Raw genomic sequence first — 22,754 nt, 5'->3', positions numbered from 1 at the left:
TGAAATTATGCCCCGTATTTTTAAACGCCCTGTATAGCTTCTTTCTGTTTGATATTATCTATATTGTCTGTAAAACAAAAGTACTAATACCAATTTCTTAATATTGCAGTTGTGTTTTAAATCTTAATAACATAATAAAGAGTTAAGAAGGAATATTCACATAAATTCCATAGTAGTGCAACTATATTGTACTAAATGGATGAAAAACATCATTCATAAAGAAAGTGATATCCCCAAAAAAAAAAAAAAAAAGATACTGAGTATGACATGATAAGTTGGAATTGATGGTACCTTTAGCCTTATAAAAGTAATCAATAAACCAATCAAAACAATATTACAGTACAAAGCAAAGTTACCTAGGTGCTATATATGTTTTAATGTAACTAATATTCCATAACAAAACTCTTATAGTATTATGCTTTAATGTGATATTGGTGAGCAACTTCCTTTCATCAGAATATTAAATTATTTTCTCGAAATGTGCTGAAGCTATAGAGCTGACATTTTTACAACACATGGGCATGTATCTTTTGCTTATTATATAACAGCAGTTGCTTTGTTAATTCATTTCCTTACAAACAATTTCCATGCGAATATTTAAAAAATTTTCAATACGCTATCTTCAATAATATTTATTTACGGAATATTAGATTTACGAAAACATTCTGTAAGGCTACTAAATAAATAGGCCTATATCTGAAAATTTCACTTTTCTATAAAAAAATTGAGAAAATATTTCTTTGGAATAAAAAAAGCAAACTTGTGAAAAATGAGCATTAAAATTACAACTTACATTCTTATAATGCACTTATACTTCTCAGACAAATCTAAAAATTAACATGGATACAATTTTAATAAGTTCTCTTCCCTTCGTCTATTGAATCAGTGCTGGCCATCCCTGAATATAGCTCGACCAAGCGGCATATACTACCTCTTTCGTCTGTCTCTTTCCTTTCCGCTGTAAAGCGCTCAGGCTCTCCTGAGCTCTAAAGCGCGCGCTTGCTCCTATGTGCATCAGTTAACGTGACTGATCTAGACCTTAGAAACTGCCTTATAAAACATTGTAATTCCTTTAGTAGATACTGGATTTAAACCTTGCTATCATTGCATATAATTCACATAATCCATTTATTTAATCTTAAGAAATATAACAAGAAACAATTCACTTTTTTATTATATAAAACGCAAAGAGAAAGTACAATGAAACGTGTCATTACTTACGTATTTCCGGAACCGAAAAGTATCCGTTATTGGTAAAGTCATTAGGAATTAATTTATTTTCGTTGAATTCAAAGTTGACGGATTTAAATCTTGTCAAGAACGACGGATTTTTATGGTACTGGGTAGAGCTGATAACAGTATTTTCACGTATAAATATGAATATATAAATTATTTTTTCTGTGTCTCTATCAAACACAGACTAACATCTTTTGCACTGTGTGATGAACATGTGGGTATGTTAGTGAGTTGTAAGCTGTTGTAGATGGCTTGTGACCACAGAAATTTCCGAGATTTTGTAATGCACTTCACAAAAGTGTATTGTACAGTATTTTTGTACGATAATAAATTTTGAAAATAATATATAAGTTTTTAATCTTAATATACAGTACGTACATTACACTATGAAAAGTTGGTTCAAGGTTAGTATTCTGGCCAACGTACAAACTTCACCATCAACTTCAATGTGGAGGAGTAAAAATGATTCAGGTACTTGTAATATTTCGTGTTCAATTGGAATAATTTTTATTTATTTTTGTTAAGTGAAGTGTGAATTTTTTTAATGAAGTTCAGCACATTTCAAATGCAGTGATTTGTTTCATATAATGTACATTAATATTAACATTTCCTTTAGCGCATGAATTTTACATGCATTGTATGTTTGTAGCATACATAGAAGGCAGTGGTTTTTATTACAATTCTAGAGCAGTTATTCGTAATATTGCAACATACTTATCTAGGTTAGAACTCTGAATTCAGTAAAATCAACTTAACCTCGATAAAGTTGTATCTGCTTTTCAGCTTGTAGCTCCTAGTATCAAACTAATTTCTAAATCTGATTTAACCATTCTAGGTACCCCTATTTTCTTAGATGCAGTTCAAGATATTGTAGAGCAGAAATTACTTCGTTTGAAAACTTTGCTTGGCAGGTTAATCCCCACATATCTTACTTTCTCCTTAAGAACTGTTTATTGATTCCAAAATTTAACTATTTTTTGCGGACTATCCCTATATGGTTCTTTCCATCTTTCCTCTGTCAAGCTGACAATATAATACGTCATTACTTAGAAATTTTACTTAATATTTCTCTTAGTGATTGCAGTTGGATTCAAGCTTCTCTACCTATTAAATTTGGTGGATTAGGTATTAGAAAATTTAGTGATATTTGTACGCCGGCATTTTTAACTTCTGCGCACGGGGTTTTAGACCAAATCAAATCTATTTTTTCCTCTTACAGTGATTCGGTTCAGATCCCTTTTGTGCAGAAGGCTTTAGTTCGATGGGGTGAGGTTTCCAATAACTCTGATCCTCTGTCTTTTCCAGCGGTTCAAAAGAATTGGGATGAAATACTAATCTCTCTTGTTAAGGAGCCCCTTCAGTCATCTTTTTCTTCAGATACAGATCGTGCTCGTTTTTTGGCTCTCCAACAAAATGTTTCAGGATCTTGGCTTCATGCAATTCCTTCCCCTAACATCGGTACTCTTATGGATCCCAGATCCTTTAAAGTTTCCGTGGCTTTACGCCTCGGTTTAAAAAAAAAAAAAAAAAAACTTTCAATCATAGCGGCGGTTTGTTGTAACGACGAGAAAAAACACTATCGTGTAAAAATAAAGTAATTACTAATTACATTCATAGTACTGTTCCTTGCTATGTAAATGATATAGGCTTCTTCTGGCCTTATTGTAAATCGCTAATGTTTTTCTAATTATTTCTATACATTGCAAATATTAAAACTATTGGAAATAAATTATAATATATAAATAATCATTTATTGTGAAACTGAGCAAAATTAATTGCACTTAACTTATTAATGACTAGCCGTACCCGTGCGCTCCGCTGTACCCGTTAGAAATATGTAAATATGAAGTAATTACATAATTAAAATAGGACATTTGATCCAGGGAACATTCGTGTTTGATAGAAGGATAAATCGTTTAATATGTTACTTAATTTAAATTGCATCCAAATAATTAAAATGCGATCATTTTGGTCCAGAGACACTCATTTGGTGCAGTGACAATTCCTTTAACATGTTTCTTAATTTTTATTACATGTAACCATAGTTTAATGAAGATTGACATCATTTAGATTTAATGTAGGCTATCTTTCATAGCTTTCGATTGTTGCTGTCCAAGGCCCCTTATAGACGAAGTCATTTGTTTCTTAATTCATTACACGGCCTTAGATGGCAGTTATTTTAATTTTAAAACTCATTTATCTCATCAAATATCAGTCCTATCAAAACTTTTCAAGGAATAAAACTTATCGCAAATTATTTTCAAAGAAACGTTTGTTATGTAACATTTTTCACAAAAATCAATAATAAGCGAGATATTTCGATTTATTTAATTCAGGCCCCCTTATAACCTCCCTTTAAATAATGTATTTTGAATGCCATATAGCCTAAAATCTAAGTTACAACGAACTTAATTTATATTCCAATTTTCATCGAAATCCGTTCAGCCATTATCGCGTGAAAAGGTAAGAAACATACAGACAGACAGACAGACATACATACAAACAAAATTTTCAAAAAAGCGATTTTCGGTTTCAGGGTGGTTAATTATATATGTTAGGACCAATTATTTTTGGAAAATCGAAAATTACCAGAAAAATTTCGGCTACAGATTTATTATTAGTATAGATGTCATTAATGATGTCAAGAATCTTTCTTTTTTAGAATCATAAAAAAATGTGTCCAATGCAGTACTACATTCTTTCCAATGGCTAAAACATCAGTGAACGAACAGTAGAACTCAATTTCCATGAAACCTGTAAAATGTACTCGTATGATCACAAATTTGTGTCATTTCCATGACACCATTTATTTTCCTCAATACTTCATATAACAACTCAGTAATAAAGGGTAATAACGTGAATAAAATTGGTGATTCATATCGGTCTGTTTAATATGATTCATTTTAATGTGTGTGTAATTTGATCTCCTCTCCGTCAGTGTTTTTAACGCTGCATATTACCCTAGCCCATGCCATCATTTTTGTTTATTATTATTTCCACTTTAAACTAATAACCATGATCAACATGTCCCGCATTAGTTTATTCGCCTATCCAAAACTTGCAATTAAATACAAATATAAACATACGATATGCATTAATATGATTTTTATTAAACTGCGGATTCTTTTGCTGCTATAGGATTTGTACATACAGACCACATCATAAACTCGTATAGAAAATTACAGCGCTATGCCTCAAAGCAAATGCAAAATGATCAAACGCCTGCTTTTGATGTTTGGTATTGTTTTCAAAGAGACCATATGCCGAATTTACACAAGTGAAATATTTCAATTATTTAATCAAATAAAACATCGCAAACAAAGATTATAATAGGAACTGACTGTTCCGTTATCGATGACAACGAACCTTTTCAGTAATGAGATAGCTCTGTAAACCAGATCAACAGGCTTGGTTGAGATACTGGCCATCTGTTTTTATATGCTCATTGTAATCGTATAATTACTCTCTCATATGTTTCGCTTGTATTCCAACGTATGGAGAAACTTAACCATTCCAATGCTTCGGAATTCCATCTTCAAGGCAAATTAGCACTGCCTCAAGAATCAAATACCCTGCTGGGCACGTTATGTCTGTCTACTCCAAGCAACTGTGCAAATGTTGGCTTTAGCACAGGGTGGAGTAAACAAAAGTTTGCTTCTGAACACGATCATTAAGTTCCAACTCACGGTGGAATAACCAAACGTCTGCTTCTGAACACAAACATTGTGGATGTCTAAAATCTCTTATCACCAGATGCACTTCAAGAACGGAGTGCTGTGTTGTCACTAGGGACCGGATTTTTTATGTAATATCAAGGTGTGAAATATGTGCATATTTATGTAAGAAAAATACGCTGAATATGTACCAAAATATGTAAAATATCAATATCTGGCAGGTATAGGATAGGTAAGACTCTCCAGTTGTGATTTCATAGAGCACCCGACTTTTTTACCGCACTTGACAAATTACTATTTTTCCATCTGTAGTGAAAGCTTCGTCCATCGCAATCATGATTTTATTTTTGTCGTTAGGGTTAAAGATACAGGGGCCATTTTAGTTAGTTAAAAGCAGTAGATAAACTCACTTGCACTTTATATTGTAAGTACTAAAACTAGAGAACTGAGTGAAATGAATGACACAACAGTACTGCAAGCACTGTTTCGCTTTACTGGATTAGGAGAAAATAAGAGAAGATGTGGGACACATGCATTTTAGCTGCTCCCTGTAAGAACAAAGTACCTACTAAAATCTCAAACTATAAGTATTTACAAACTGTTGTTTGAAAAGTGACATTCCTGTCTCATTCAGAAGGACAGGATTATTCCAGCCGAGAACCATATTTTCTAATTGCTCGGAAAGTCCCATTTCCGTATAGGTCTACTAAATTTAAAGTAAAGAGGTCAAGCAATAAATGAAAAGCTATTTATTTTAATCTTTCAACATCTCTCCAGTTTGTTCCTTTACTCCAGCTCCTTTTCAGAAGTCTGCTACTTTATTGCGGCTCATGCCAGACTTGACACGGGTTTTCCATGAAAGGATTAGGAAGAGGGTGGGTAAGGTTGCAAATTGCATGGGAACGGCTTGTTAAGACGTGTGCAGAACAATTATAGTTCGAGAGAAATCATGTCGTCCTCGTCCCACTTCACCGCATGAAGACAACGCTACTTTCTGAGTGATTTTTACAGTACAAGATAGTTTTATAAGAAAAGTTGCCTTTTGTTCACTCATATTTACAGTAGGCGGTATGGGGTGAGTGCCTCTATTATTCCCTGGAACTAAGAATGTTATGTTTCGTCCCGAAATATATATTTTCTCTGGTAGGTAATAGTAATATGCGTTACAAGAGCGGTATGTTGAAGTTTTCATGTTCGAGGAAAAGTTTGAAAAAGCGAAACGTAGTTGAGCTTTTTTAATTTCCGAGAATTGAAAGAAAACATACCGCTCCTGTATCGTACATTATTTTGTGCGAAGATCGTTTATTACATACCTGAAAGACGAATTTCTAATTAGTTGCAATAAAATCTCCATCTTGGTTTCTGTTCAATGACGGCAAATTTGCAAAACAAAAATATCTATCTTCAACATTGTTGTTTTAAAATGTTTTCTGTGTTTACTATACTCCAGTAGGCCGTGATATACGTCTGTCTTTTTTTTTTTCCCCCAGTCTATGATGAGTCTGGAATCTTGTTGATTTTTTCACGGCTTCCTTAATGTTACTTGCATCACGAATGCAGTAACTTTAGTGGAGTTGTAGAGTTTACTTAATTTTTGCAAACATTTAAAAACAATAATTAACAGTGCAATTTAAGTGAAATCGCAGTGGTAAGTTCCCAATTTATAATTATTACTATATTGAACGTCTCTAAAAATAATATGTTAAAAGCCTAAAGCAGTAAAATGAATATGTCACTTAAGCGGTAAGAAGAGGGAAATAGTTATGTGTGTTAGGTTGGGAATACTGAATGTGGAATTTTAGAGTTTCCGCGGATTGGTTTTGTGCGGAAACCAAGGAAATATGCACGATCTCGCACAAAAAGGCTTTTTAAATCTGTCTATTTCAAATTGTAGGCCTAAACTTCCCCAGCAGAAGTTTTTTTCCTCCGTTTAGAGAAGTAAAAATGAATAAAACCCCTAAATATGTAGAGTTATGTCATACCAAGTCATAATATGTAATGTGGGATAAATATGTAAAAATATGTAGTCAAACTTTAATATATTAGGCCTAATGGTAATTACAAGATTCGCAAAGATTTGTTATTTATATACAGTTAGGTTGAAAGGAATATAATATATAATTACATAAAAATCCGGTCCTTAGTTGTTACCTTTGCTTTCTTGTCTTAATGCTGTAACTTACGTAGACGAATATAAGAGTTCCTTCAGACGAGGCACTTTTTGTGGCGCTGCTAAATTTTTGAAGAGAAATTTTCAGTCTTCCAGTGAACATGGACGTAGAAGGAGATATACTTTTGGCAAATTTGCTGATACGGAGAAAGAATAGACATAAAAATAGAAGAAGAGTATGGGTTCATCCATTAGTTTTAGAAAGACAGAATCGAGGACTATTCCATACCTTGTTTGATGATTAAATCAGGACGATAAAAATATTAATTTAAAATTACGCAAATGAGGAACGATATAGCATAAAACACATTTTTATTTACTTTTTTAAGAATCCAAAATCTATAATTATTTGAACTGGTAATGGAAATTACGGGAAAACGGCTGAACGGATTTTAATGAATGACCCGTCATTTTGAAGCTTGGCATCCAAGGATTTTCAGAAAGATAATAGTAACTTTCAGTGAAGCGTTAGTTTTCCTACATAATTTTCCTATTTTCCAAAATCAATCTTCCGTCAGTTTCGAGAATTAGGCTAATTATTGCATTTCAGAATAAAACAAAACACGCACTATAATAAACAATAGGCTATTACACGAAGGCCGTGACCTGCAAGATTGCTGGCAGATTTAGAGTTCAAATTCAATTGGTTATTAAAAACTTCAAGACTTACTAAAATAATTTACAGGTCTGATTCAACGTTGTGTAATTTTCTGAGTCCAGATGTATATTGGATATTAAAATCTACAAAACTTGAGGTGGTTTGATGACATTATTACCATTAGAAATGAAATATTATTATAGTTAATGCCATGATGTGACTATTTTTCATTAATTATATATATATATATATATATATATATATATATATATATATGCTATATTGATGATATGAAAGTGAAACGTTTCGGGTTATATAAGTAGAGGTACAGAATATCTTAAATTAGATCTTCATTTCTATAATTTACTGAGTGGCGGCTATTATGTGTGTATATATGTATGTATATATATATATATATATATATATATATATATATATATATATATGTAACTACAAAACTTGCGTAAGATAATAATATTGTTATTAAAAATCAAATATTTTTATAGTTATTAATCAAGTGGGGTTGGATCTTTTTCATATACTTAATGGCGGTGCGGTGTAGGTATTTATATGCGTCATTCTCTTCAGTATTGACTCGAGAGAGCGCAAAAATTCAGTTCCTAAAGAAAGACCAAAAGGTATTACTTACCGATAAACTAAGAGGTCTACAAAATTTTGTAGTTTCCCGATCATTTCAGCAAGATCTCTTAGCAGGATAAAATGATTTTACTCTCTACATTTCAAGCTCTACATGCAGCAGCTATACCAAGATGCTATGTCTATTGTTCGAAAGCATAGCAAACCTTTTTTTTTTTTTTAACTACAATCCACAATGATATGAAATAGCTATTGCATTACTTCCACATGAAAAACCCACTGATCGTCCTGACATTGTTACTTGCGTTTTCGAGTTGAAACTCAAAATCTGAAGGTTGATAAGATCAAGAAAAAGTATTTGGCATAAAAAACATTCAGAGGGAGTATGTTTCATTATTATGGAAACAAATAACTTTCAAAATGTCTGGTACTTTTCATTGAAAATAAATCTGAAAAATGTTTATTTGAACGTCTAATGAACTTAGTTTGCAGCATTTGCTGCACAAGCCACTAGTTAAGTATAATTGGCAACAAACATGAAACCAATCTCAGCACATACGAGTAATTCAACCAATATAGTAGAAATAGATGTCTGTAGGGTAATGGCAAAGTCAAAGGCCGTGGTGTAATTGAACCCAGGTTCGAACCTCAGATCAGCTAATTTTTCATCTCTTTGTTAATATTTTATTTAGTACATCAATTTAGATGCGTTATTTTATTTTAACGTGAAATAAAGAGGCTTTTACTACATAAATAATACATCCGTAATTCGCACTAGTCTAGCAATTTAGTGGTCAAACTTTGAAAGATATATACATAAATAGTCCACACCTGTGGAGTAGCGGTCAGCACGTCTGGCTGCGAAACCAGGTGGCCCGGGTTCGAATCCCGGTCGGGGTAAGTTACCTGGTTGAGGTTTTTTCCGGGGTTTTTCCTCAACCCACTAGGAGCAAATGCTGGTTAACTTTCGGTGGTGGACCCCGGACTCATTTCACCGGCATTATCACCTTCATTTCATTCAGACGCTAAATAACCTTAGATGTTGATACAGCGTCGTAAAATAACCCAATAAATAAAATATACATAAATATAGAACTAAAAATGTGAATTCTCTGCGTTTATCTGAATCTAAATGTAAAAACCAATGCAGGTTTTTATCATAGCATGAGTCAAGGTCCTAGATTATTAAACAAATTTTATTCCAATACTATTTTAACCATTAATCCTCTCCAAATTAATAAAAATAATTAAAAAATTGTATTAGATTAGTTTGGGTTTCAAGATATTTAACACTTTTTAATCTGTATTCACTCTCAATTTTATTATTTTTTTTTTGTATTGGAATCCCCTCCTGAACACGAGTCTTACTCATTCTGGAGTGGGCTAGTTTATCTTACATTGTATTAACTTCTTTTCATTTGGAAATAAATAATGGTTGCTGCAAACATACCGTGGTATAAACTTGGCTTGCCAAAGTTTCAAGCATTCCTACGTAAATACTGCAACTTCAATATTCCGGATGAATCAACACTCCGGAAAAATTATTTGAACTCCAGCTACACTGACACAATGGAAAGGATTAGACGACTACAGCTTAGCGATTCCTACGTATGGGTTGCCGTTGATGAGACAATCAATGACTGCAGAAAATAACGAAAAATATTTAATTATTAATTACGCTTCCAAACAATAATTAAATGAGATTAAATCACATGTGCAGCTGTAATTTTTATCAGTGTGCAAAAAATATATGTAGTAAAGCTTACATTTCAAGTGAAGGCTGGTTCACAATAAACCGGAAACGAGAATCGGAACGAAAACGAAAACGGTGAAATTGTTAAAATGTATACATTTAAATGAGAGCATTCACAATTAACGAGAAGCTTGCCAGATCCCGGGATCGGGAACAGAGAGTTGGCCAAGTTTCAACTTTGGCGTTCACGTTTCCGATCACAGCCCACTAGATTCATTCTATTGCCATCTAAAAGCTATTTTTTCGTCGTATATTTTGTAGCAAGAAGACCGTGATATAACCTATGCATTATTTTGTTCTGTGCTGTGCATCATGGAGCAAGTTTTATTTGATGAGATTCTAATATTGAGTGTTGAGGAAAATTCTCACGTTTACGATAAGCCTCGTATAAAGATGAGAAAATGAAGGAGAATACTTGGCTTTCAATAGCTGCGTCTTTGAACACCGATCGGAAGCGAATCATATTGGTTGTATTACACACTACATATTCACGCTTCAATTCAATAACTACTGTTGTGTTCATTTTTGTTCTATTACAAATGTTTCTTCTCTAATTATTTTACGTTATGGTAGACTTAAAATAGGTTGTGATAATAAAGATGCATGGGCATATTTATAGTACCGTACCTAATGAAGTGTTTCAGTTGAAATTTCGAAGTTGGCTAACCTGTGTTTATGTTGGCTGCCTTGTACTCATGAGAGAATGACTTGCTTACTTACTTAATTACTTAATTACTTACTTACTTACTTACTTACTTACTTACTTACTTACTTACTTACTTACTTACTTACTTACTTACTTACTTACTTACTTACTTACTTACTTACTTACTGGCTTTTAAGGAACCCGAAGGTTCATTGCCGCACTCACATAAGCCCGCCATTGGTCCCTATCCTGAGCAAGATTAATCCAATCTCTATCATCATATCTCCCATCCATCAAATCCATTTTAATATTATCTTCCCATCTACGTCTCGGCCTCCCTAAAGGTCTTTTTCCCTCCGGCCTCCCAACTAACACTCTATATGCATTTCTGGATTCGCCCATACGTGCTACATGCCCTGCCCATCTCAAACGTCTGGATTTAATGTTCCTAATTATGTCAGGTGAAGAATACAATGCGTGCAGTTCTGCGTTGTGTAACTTTCTCCATTCTCCTGTAACTTCATCCCGCTTAGCCCCAAATATTTTCCTAAGCACCTATTCTCAAACACCCTTAACCTATGTTCCTCTCTCAAAGTGAGAGTCCGGGTTTCACAACCATACAGAACAACCGGTATTATAACTGTTTTATAAATTCTAACTTTTAGATTTTTTGACAGCAGACTGGATGATAAAAGTTTCTCAACCGAATAATAACAGGCATTTCCCATATTTATTCTGTGTTTAATTTCTTCCCGAGTATCATTTATATTTGTTACTGTTGCTTCCAGATATTTGAATTTCTGCACTTCTTCAAAAGATAAATTTCCAACTTTTATATTTCCATTTCGTACAATATTCTCGTCACGAGACATAATCATATACTTAGTCTTTTCGGGATTTACTTCCAAACCTATCGCTTTACTTGCTTCAAGTAAAATTTCCGTGTTTTCCCTCATCGTTTGTGGATTTTCTCCTAACATATTCACGTCATCCGCATAGACAAGAAGCTGATGTAACCCGTTCAATTCCAAACCCTCTCTGTTATCTTGGACTTTCCTAATGGCATACTCTAGAGCAAAGTTAAAAAGTAAAGGAGATAGTGTATCTCCTTGCTTCAGCCCACAGTGAATTGGAAACGCATCTGACAGAAACTGACCTATACGAACTCTGCTGTACGTTTCACTGAGACACATTTTAATTAATCGAACTAGTTTCTTGGGAATACCAAATTCCATAAGAATATCATATAAAACTTCTCTCTTAACCGAGTCATATGCCTTTTTGAAATCTATGAATAACTGATGCACTGTACCCTTATACTCCCATTTTTTCTCCATTATCTGTCGAATACAAAATATCTGGTCAATAGTTGATCTGTTACGCCTAAAACCACACTGATGATCCCCAATGATTTCATCTACATATGGAGTTAACCTTCTCAGAAGAATATTGGACAAAATTTTGTACGACGTCAACAAAAGTGATATTCCTCGAAAGTTACTACAGTTAGTCTTGTCCTCCTTCTTAACATGAGAGAATGCCATTGGTCAATTATACACAAATAACATCAGAATGCGTAATATCGACTTTACATATCGTTATTGACATACATATCGATATGCATAGTCGTCTACTTTCTCGGTATATTTCGAATCAAAAATTTTCATATCCACGTCCTCTGCTTCTCGTTTTCATTCTGGTTCTCGTTCCCGGTTTATTGTGAACCAGCTTTTACATATGGACTCACCCTCTTATGGGAAAAACTAACCCTCACCGACTAGAGAGAATAGAGAAAGTCAAAGCACGCTTTCTCAAATGCACACTAGGAATAGGAAGAAACGCACTTTGAAGACTAGTGTACGAGATGGCCAGAGAAACTTTCTACGTAGAAGACATCAGACTCTAAATACTACTGCAATCTACACAACCCTACAAAGGCCTCCTAGAGAGAAGAGAAGACAAACGCCGTACGATAGACCCCGATTTCTACGCCACAGGTGCTATGGTAGATAGGAATTGGACTAAAGAAAATCAGACTCAAAGACATGTAATAACCCGCTTCGCGATACATGGTTTTCACCATAAGTTGTGCAAGACAAAAAGTTGCCACGAACCGTGTGAAAGTTGTGTATGTGAATTGTGCAATTTAAAATATGAAGGATATCATCTAACAAGAATACGATAAGCGCCGTATTCCTAGACATTTTTAGCGCGGGCTTCCGGTGGATGATCAGGGTTTTTCGTATTCATAAACCAGTGTTAGCGATAGGATATGATTTGAATTCTGTACTAGTAGGCTAACCAGTGGATAGCCGGGGCTAGCTTAGTACGCTCGTAGCGCGTTCTGCGAAATGTCTATGAATACCACCCTAAGACTCTAACAGTCTTACTAATAAACCGTGTATAGTTTTTATACGAGACTTATGCAGAGTTGAGACAGAAAACGTTACTAATAAACCGTGAATAAGTTATGGACGTATAAACAGGCTGTAACTATACAATGGGAATTGCTTTGCAGTAGTTATATACACGAAACCCCTTGTTTAAGCGTTGTATATAGGGAAAAATGGCCGCCCCTCTAACAGCTGTTCGTATCAACGAGCACAGAATGCATAGAGTAGATATAAACAGCTTTGAGGTGAAGCCGCTTTTGTGGACAGTCGCCATTATGATGCTACCAAAACATTGGGCTCCCGGTTAGCACATGGGCAGTTGATTGTGATGTTGCATCGTTGTTTTAATTAATAAATTAACTAATTTCAATATGCCTACATGTTCTGCTTATGGCTGTACAAACAGGTTTTCAAAAAAAATTCCTGGAATAACTTTTCACGGGTAAATATGCATGTGTGAAATGTACTTATTACCGGTAGGCTAGGTACGGTAATGAATGATTTAGCCTAAGTTAGTCGGTTAGATTCGTATTGTTCACGTATTTGTTTGATTAAGAGAAAGGATTAGTGTATTGATATTATTGTAATTAATTTTTATAATCACTAAATCAGACACGCTTTGTAAACTTAGCATTTACGAGCGAAGCTAACCTAACAACGCAAGTTGGAAGTTTGTGTCGCGTGCTATAGAAAATGGGTGTAACGAGGTTTCTCTTCAACCGAATGCACGTATTCGTTTGATGAAAAAGAAAGAGTGTATTAATATTATTGTAATTAATTTTTATAATCACGAAATCAGACATGCTTTGCAGACTTAGCATTTACGAGCGAAGCTAACCTAACAACCCATGTTGGAAGTTTGTGTCGAGTGCTATAGAAAACGGGTGTACCGAAGTTTCTCTTAAACCGAATGCACGTATTCGTTTGATGAAGAAAAAGAAATAGTGTATTAATATTATTGTAATTAATTTTTATAATCACGAAATCAGACTTATGCTTTACAGACTTAGTAGCTTCATTAACTCGGTCGTGAACTGACTTGACCCACTTGGTAATAAAACTTCACTTTTGTTCGCCGTTATAATCTAATTATATACTATAAACGAAGAGCCTATCAAATATTATATGGTTAAGAGCATTCCATTTTTTCTCCAAACAAAATCGGGACATCTATACGAAATACTGGCAAAAGGAAGAGAATGATAATTTGCGTTAAGAAGCAAGTTTCATTATTAAATCGAAGCAAATGGATCAACCTATAAAAGTAATTATTATAGGGTAGCATTTTTATTGGACTAGTAGCAAAATAAGGTCAAACTGTTATTTTCCTTTTTTATCATTATTGTTTGTTTAACCTTCCAGATTATCTATTAAATACCATACTGCAATTTGAAGAGCTGCCAATTTAAATAACCTGTATATATGTGATTTATCGACGACAGTTTCGTAATTTTTGCTAAAAATACGTGCATAGCGATTCTGTATTACGAAACAAACAAGAAAGTGTGAGTCCTACAAGAAATTAGGGACATATGGAATTCTTATTATCATAAGATCTTCTATAACGTAATAGCTATTTTGCAATGTTTTGGTAGCAACAAGATGGCGTCAGGTCCATCAAACCGGCTTCACTCCGTCCAATGGTATTAAGATGCTAGTGTCTACTCTATTGTATTCTGTGCTCGTTGGTTCGTATCGACTGTCATTTTATGATGATGGTTACCTTGTAACCACAGAAGAACAAACCAAAGATCATAGAATTATTAGAATAATATTGCTGTAGCTTGTACTCTTTGACCAAAATGTAGTGTGGTAATCGATTAGAGCCAGTTGTACTATCGATATTTAACACGCCACACTAGAGCGCTCTACCGGATACAGTAGAGAACCTCAGATATTCTATTACCTTTCGTAACGAAGTAATGACGAAACTATGACGTAGCTGTGTAACAGTTATACTGTTATACACGGCGTATGTAGTGATTATTAGTAAGGAATTTACACACGACTTATAAACGAGCTACTCACTGTATAAGTATAAGACAGTTAAACGTCTGTATATAGGGTTTTTTATTAGTAAGACTGTAATAGTCTTACTAATAAACCGTGTATAGTTTGTATACGAGACTTATGCAGAGTAGAGACAGAAAACGTTACTAATAAACCATGCATAAGTGATGGATGTATAAACAGGCTGTAACTATACAATGGGAATTGCTTTGCAGTAGTTATACACACGAAACCCCTTGTTTAAGCGTTGTATATAGAGAGAAAATGGCTGTTCGTATCGATTGTCATTTTATGACGATGGTTGCCTTGTAACCACAGAAGAACAAACCAAACAGCATAGAATTATTAGAATAATATTGCTGTAGCTTGTACTCTTTGACCAAAATATAGTGTGGTAATCGATCAGAGCCAGTTGTACTATCGATACTTAACACGCCATACCAGAGCGCTCTACCGGATGCAATAGAGAACCACAGATATTATATTACATTTCGTAATGAAGTAATGATGAAACTATGACGTAGCTGTGTAACAGTTATACTGTTATACACGACGTATGTAGTGATTATTAGTAAGGAATTTACACACGACTTATAAACGAGCTATTCATTGTATAAGTATAAAACAGTTAAACGTCTGTATATAGAGTTTTTATTAGTAAGACCGTTAATGAATACGCTAAGAACTGACCTAAAGAAGATCTCAAATGCCTTATCAGGCGCACCTTTATTATTATTATTATTATTATTATTATTATTATTATTATTATTATTATTAATCCATATTTATCTACATATTTAGCCATTTTAGCTACATATTTGTTTCGATATTGTAGTAAAATTAGTTTTGGACACGTGTATTATTTTCCAGAAGAAGAAGAAGAAGAAGAAGAAGAAGAAGAAGAAGAAGAAGAAGAATAGAACTTTGACTTCAATAAGAATAAAATCATACAGTCATTTAGAAGAAAAGGTTGCTCACAGACACAGAAAGATAAAACAAAAACCACCTTTCTGTTCAGGGATGCTGGAAGCAAACTCGCAGTCAAAAGTATTCTTTAGTGGTATACACAGCACTCGTTCACTTGTAGAACATGCAAGTCTCTTCAATTGTATGGAGTAGAATACCAAGCAGTGTAAACATCTGGATAAAAATGAAAAAAAAAAAAGTTTGAAGTTGTGGCCTAGCTGAAACTACTTCCTTTCTTCCATCACGTTAATCTTATTAAAACGGAAGCAATAGGATTATTGAGGCAAATGAGTAAGGTACACAATGAAGGCGCCAGCGGTATTGCGTCACAGCTTCCTGACGCAACGGAAGGACAGCAGGGACTCTCTTTCCTGTTCTAAACGAAACAGTTCTCGGCTCTCCAAGAGTAGCAGTATAGATTTTCTACACCCTTCAGTGAGGGTGACACCATAAATAATCGCATTATGCGATCCCTCAAAACATGATATTGTGTCATTTATTCTCTACCTTTATATTCCATTACATCTTCAAACATACTCACAAATTTATGTTTTTATTGGTTATTTTAGGACGCTTGATCAACTGTTATGGTTAGACTTCGTGGAAATTGCCACATACAGCATGCAATCAGGTTGCCAATGTACAGTAGTATAGAAGAGGTGAGCGACCTCCCGGTCTCGTAGTATAAGCAGTTCATATTAAGAGTTGTGACTGGTTCAAATAGATAGAGCAGCTACAGCTAATGTATACCTATGTAAGCACTTGTTTTTGCATTACTGTGGTTGGAATAGTCAAAGCTTAACATTTATTCAGTGCAGACAAGAATTCAATCAAACATACTACATTGAGAGTGTTGCTGTTCCAAACAATTGCCCCTGGAATACCCTTACCTCCGCAGCCAGTCTTGACATGGTGGGGAACGTGTTGGATCCAGTTAATTATTATGCAGAACATTACGGCAAAATAATGGAGGTTATTGATGCATTGGCTAGCACAGACAGTTCCGCTGTTGCAGCTGTAAAATCATTGCCTTCTGAACAGCTATTGGAAGATATTCTGTTCATTGATTATAATTTTAAAATCGTGTCCAAAAGCATCATCCTGATAGAATCGTCTAAACTACAACTCTCAGAAGCCCTTAGTATAGTGGATAAAGTATCATAAACTGTTATCCAAAATAATAATTCACTAATTTGAGAAAAAGTGAAATGTAAGTTGACAAACATTATTGCTAAAAATTCTGCCCATTCACAACTTCGTATTATAAATGATATACTATCAGGTCACGACAAGACATCTGAAGTTGGTGTACTAAAAAGTAGTGACTTCGCGTTCTTCAAATATGCACCTATTATATCGAATGATGTTGAACGTACATTTTCCTAAAATATAAAAACTGTTTAAGTGACCATCGGAGGAGGTTACTTTGCAGTCGCTCAAAATGTAGTAACTCTTCACTGCAATGCACATATTCAAGGATGATGTGAGTATATTACATTATATTTTAAGAGTTAATATATCTCACTATAAAATAATTGTGTATTTACATGTTTAGACATTTCCTACTTCAATGATCATTCACTATATTTCTTGAATGCAGGATACAGGTTTTATTGTAACCGCAGTATACTGCTCAGTGTTTACATTAGAGGCATACTCCATCCTTTGCACGCCTCCTTCTCATACAGTCTATACCGCGTGCGCAGTAAACCTTACGATTCTCGTGACAATTCTACGAAGTCTAGTTATGGTTATTTAGCGTCTGAGAGGGAAGGTGATAATGCCGGCGAAATGAGTCCAAGGTCCAGCGCCGAAAGTTACCCAGCATTTGCTCTTAATTGGTAGAGGGAAACTCCTGGAAAAATCCTCAACCAGGTAACTTGTCTCAACCAGGATTTGAACCCGAACCCTCTCGTTTCACGGTCAGACATGTTAACCGTTACTCCACAGCGATGGACACAATTTATGTTGATCTGATATATGCACGCGATTACAATAGTACATTATGCAACGAGCCTTTAATGGTAGTAATTAAGACGCGAGTATGTTTGTTTATGAAACGAGCGCAAGCGAGTTTCATAATTTTCATACCAGCGTCTTAATTACCATTATAGGCAAGTTTCATACGACTTTTTATGCTCGACCATATTTCTAACTTGAAATAATTCATAAGTACTCATGTTATGGTTATGTAAGTGAGGAGCGGAACTGACCTGAATTGTGAGATGTGCGCAGACGCGAAAGTATTGATTTTTTCCGAGGCACGAATGTCATTGACCTTGATATAATCTAGAGAATAACATGAACATTAGTCTTGATATAACCTGGAAATTGATTTAGAATTGAAAAACGAGATGACAAATTGAATTTATTTGAATATTATTTACAATTAACGCTAATTATTATAGTAACAGAACATAACCTTCTGCGACAGTATTGGATTTCCAGCTTCCGTGACTTTTCGCTAATTCTCTTTCGATTGCATATCCGAGAATAATCGATACTTGCGGTTTTATAACGGTACAAAGCTGACTTGTTATTGGCTGAACACCTGTAAGCTGAGTTGTCATTGGCTGAAAACACCTGTACTTTAATGAGTAGGTGTACTTTAATGACATGCATTAAACGACTGCTACCAGGTGTATAATTACTACATTTCGGCATGGTCGAGCATAAAATAAAATATCCTTTCACATGAAATGTGATAGTGCAATAATTAAACTGTGCTTTTAATCTGTTATTTAACGATGCTGTATCAACTGCAAGGTTATCTAGCGTCGGTGGAATTGGTGATAGTGAGATGATATCGAGGATTCGCCTTGAATTGCCTTATAATCGCCTTACAGTCGAGAGAACTTCGGAAAAATCCCAATTACGAATTCAACTCAACCAGGATTCAAACTCACGTCGGAACGCAACCTAGAATCACGTGGCCAATTCATTACCCTTGAACTTCGCTGGTGTTTCACTATTTATAAAAAAAAATGCGTTAATGGAATATTGACTCCGTTCTGAGATGGATTGATGCTGAACAAAATATTTAAAAATAATTATAATTACTAATTTAATCGTAATTATAAACAAATAATAATTCAATAAAAAATGTCAATAAAATTAACAATAATAATAATAATAATAATAATAATAATAATAATAATAAATTACAATTTAACAAAATAAAATTCTAACAAGTCACTTTAAAACCAACCCAAAACTTCCTCAAAAACAGAAACTGTTAAAAAAAAAGAGTTATTCTAAAAATAATTCATAATTAAAACTATCTAAATAAAAACAAAATAATAATCTCAAAATAAACATTACAATTGCTTTAACCAAAAGTATTCACTTATTCATTGTATAACCGCGGATTGGCAACATTGTCACTTATCTTCTTTATATAAACTTTTTGATTGGCAGCGAAATATGCTATATTACATTAGACAAATCACGCATGCTTCACGTTTCTTTATGAAAGAAATTTTACATTCAATGATAGTGTGATTAGTCCAGGAATGTTTCAGTCTAGATCCCCATTTATGAAGAAAATAAAAGTTTATAATGCGTGTGAATTATTCTCACATGTTAAATAAACATGTTGAAATGTCGAATTTAAGGGACAGGAACTTCATTGTGTTAGTGGGAATAGACCTACGTTAAAAGATATGAGGAGGCCCCATCCAAGGAGGAATATTATTTCATTCTAATTCAGAACGGGTACTTTACGATTTTTTCGTCCGAATATTCGCAAACAATTTTTAAAACAATTGTGAACCGCTTTATGACATCGAAATCAAAGGGCAGTTAGGGGATACACTCCACATGTAAAGTACAAATGGCTTTTAGAGAACCCGGAAGTTTATTGCCGCCCTCACATAAGCCCGCCATCGGTCCCTATCCTGAGCAAGATTAATCCAGTCCCTAGCTTCATATTCCACCTCCCTCAAATCCATTTTAATATTATCCTCCCATCTACTTCTCGGCCTCTCCAAAGTCTTTTCTCCCCCTCATGTCTTCCAACTAACACTCTATATGCATTTCTGGTTTCACTCATACGTGCTACGTGCCCTGCCCATCTCAAAGTATGGATTTAATGTTTCTAATTATGTCAGATGAAGAATATAATGCATGCAGTTCTGTGTTGTGTAACTTTCTCCATTCTCCTGTAACTTCATCCCGCTTAGCCCCAAATATTTTCCTAAGCTCTTTATTCTTGAACATCCTTAACCTCTGTTCCTCTCTCAAAGTGAGAGTCCAAGTTTCACAATCATACAGAACAACCGGTAATATAACTGTTTCAAAAAACTGAAAGTTAGAATTTATAAGAGCAGACTAGATGACAAAAGCTTTTCAACCGAATAATTACAGCCATTTCTCATATTTATTCAGCGTTTAATTTCCTCTCCAGTGTCAATTATATTCGTTACAGTTGCTGTAACATTTTTGACTTTTTGCACCTTTTCAAAGGATAAATTTCTAATTTTTATATTTCCATTTCGTACTATGTTCAATATAATCAAATACTTTGTCTTGTCGGGATTTACTTCCAAACCTATCTCTTTATTTGCTTCAAGTAAAATTCCCGTGTTTTCTTTAATAGTTTATGTATTTTCTCCTAACATATTCACGTCATCCCCATAGACAAGCTGTTCAATAATGAAATATTTTGTCTTTTCACGATTTACTTCCAAACCTATATCTTTATTTACTTCAAGTAAAATTCCTGTATTTTCTTTAACAGTTTGTGGATTTTCTCCTAACATATTCACGTCATCCGCATAGACAAGCTGTTCAATAATGAAATATTTTGTCTTTTCACGATTTACTTCCAAACCTATATCTTTATTTACTTCAAGTAAAATTCCTGTATTTTCTTTAACAGTTTGTGGATTTTCTCCTAACATATTCACGTCATCCGCATAGACAAGCTGTTCAATAATGAAATATTTTGTCTTTTCGCGATTTACTTCCAAACCCATATCTTTATTTACTTCAAGTAAAATTCCTGTATTTTCTTCAACAGTTTGTGGATTTTCTCCTAACATATTCACGTCATCCGCATAGACAAGCTGTTCAATAATGAAATATTTTGTCTTTTCACGATTTACTTCCAAACCTATATCTTTATTTACTTCAAGTAAAATTCCTGTATTTTCTTTAATACTTTGTGGATTTTCTCCTAACATATTCACGTCATCCGCATAGACAAGCTGTTCAATAATGAAATATTTTGTCTTTTCACGATTTACTTCCAAACCCATATCTTTATTTACTTCAAGTAAAATTCCTGTATTTCCTTTAATAGTTTGTGGATTTTCTCCTAACATATTCACGTCATCCCCATAGACAAGCTGTTCAATAATGAAATATTTTGTCTTTTCACGATTTACTTCCAAACCTATATCTTTATTTACTTCAAGTAAAATTCCTGTATTTTCTTTAATAGTTTGTGGATTTTCTCCTAACATATTCACGTCATCCGCATAGACAAGCTGTTCAATAATGAAATATTTTGTCTTTTCACGATTTACTTCCAAACCCATATCTTTATTTACTTCAAGTAAAATTCCTGTATTTCCTTTAATAGTTTATGGATTTTCTCCTAACATATTCACGTCATCCCCATAGACAAGGTGTTCAATAATGAAATATTTTGTCTTTTCACGATTTACTTCCAAACCTATATCTTTATTTACTTCAAGTAAAATTCATGTATTTCCTTTAATAGTTTGTGGATTTTCTCCTAACATATTCACGTCATCCCCATAGACAAGCTGTTCAATAATGAAATATTTTGTCTTTTCACGATTTACTTCCAAACCTATATCTTTATTTACTTCAAGTAAAATTCCTGTATTTTCTTTAATAGTTTGTGGATTTTCTCCTAACATATTCACGTAATCCGCATAGACAAGCTGTTCAATAATGAAATATTTTGTCTTTTCACGATTTACTTCCAAACCTATATCTTTATTTACTTCAAGTAAAATTCCTGTATTTTCTTTAATAGTTTGTGGATTTTCTCCTAACATATTCACGTCATCCGCATAGCTAAGCTGTTCAATAATGAAATATTTTGTCATTTCGCGATTTACTTCCAAACCTATATCTTTATTTGCTTCAAGTAAAATTCCCGTGTTTTCTTTAATAGTTTGTGGATTTTCTCCTAACATATTCACGTCATCCGCGTAGACAAGCTGTTCAATAATGAAATATTTTGTCTTTTTGCGATTTACTTCCAAACCTATATCTTTATTTACTTCAAGTAAAATTCCTGTATTTTCTTTAATAGTTTGTGGATTTTCTCCTAACATATTCACGTCATCCGCATAGACAAGCTGTTCAATAATGAAATATTTTGTCTTTTCACGATTTACTTCCAAACCTATATCTTTATTTACTTCAAGTAAAATTCCTGTATTTTCTTTAATAGTTTGTGGATTTTCTCCTAACATATTCACGTCATCCGCACAGACAAGCTGTTCAATAATGAAATATTTTGTCTTTTCTCGATTTACTTCCAAACCTATATCTTTATTTACTTCAAGTAAAATTCCTGTATTTTCTTTAATAGTTTGTGGATTTTCTCCTAACATATTCACGTCATCCGCACAGACAAGCTGTTCAATAATGAAATATTTTGTCTTTTCACGATTTACTTCCAAACCTATATCTTTATTTACTTCAAGTAAAATTCCTGTATTTTCTTTAATA

This window comes from Periplaneta americana, chromosome 11, assembly GCF_040183065.1.
Source record: "Periplaneta americana isolate PAMFEO1 chromosome 11, P.americana_PAMFEO1_priV1, whole genome shotgun sequence".
In the NCBI taxonomy this organism is placed as follows: Eukaryota; Metazoa; Arthropoda; class Insecta; order Blattodea; family Blattidae; genus Periplaneta; species Periplaneta americana.
Note: the sequence above shows the minus strand (reverse complement) of the source record.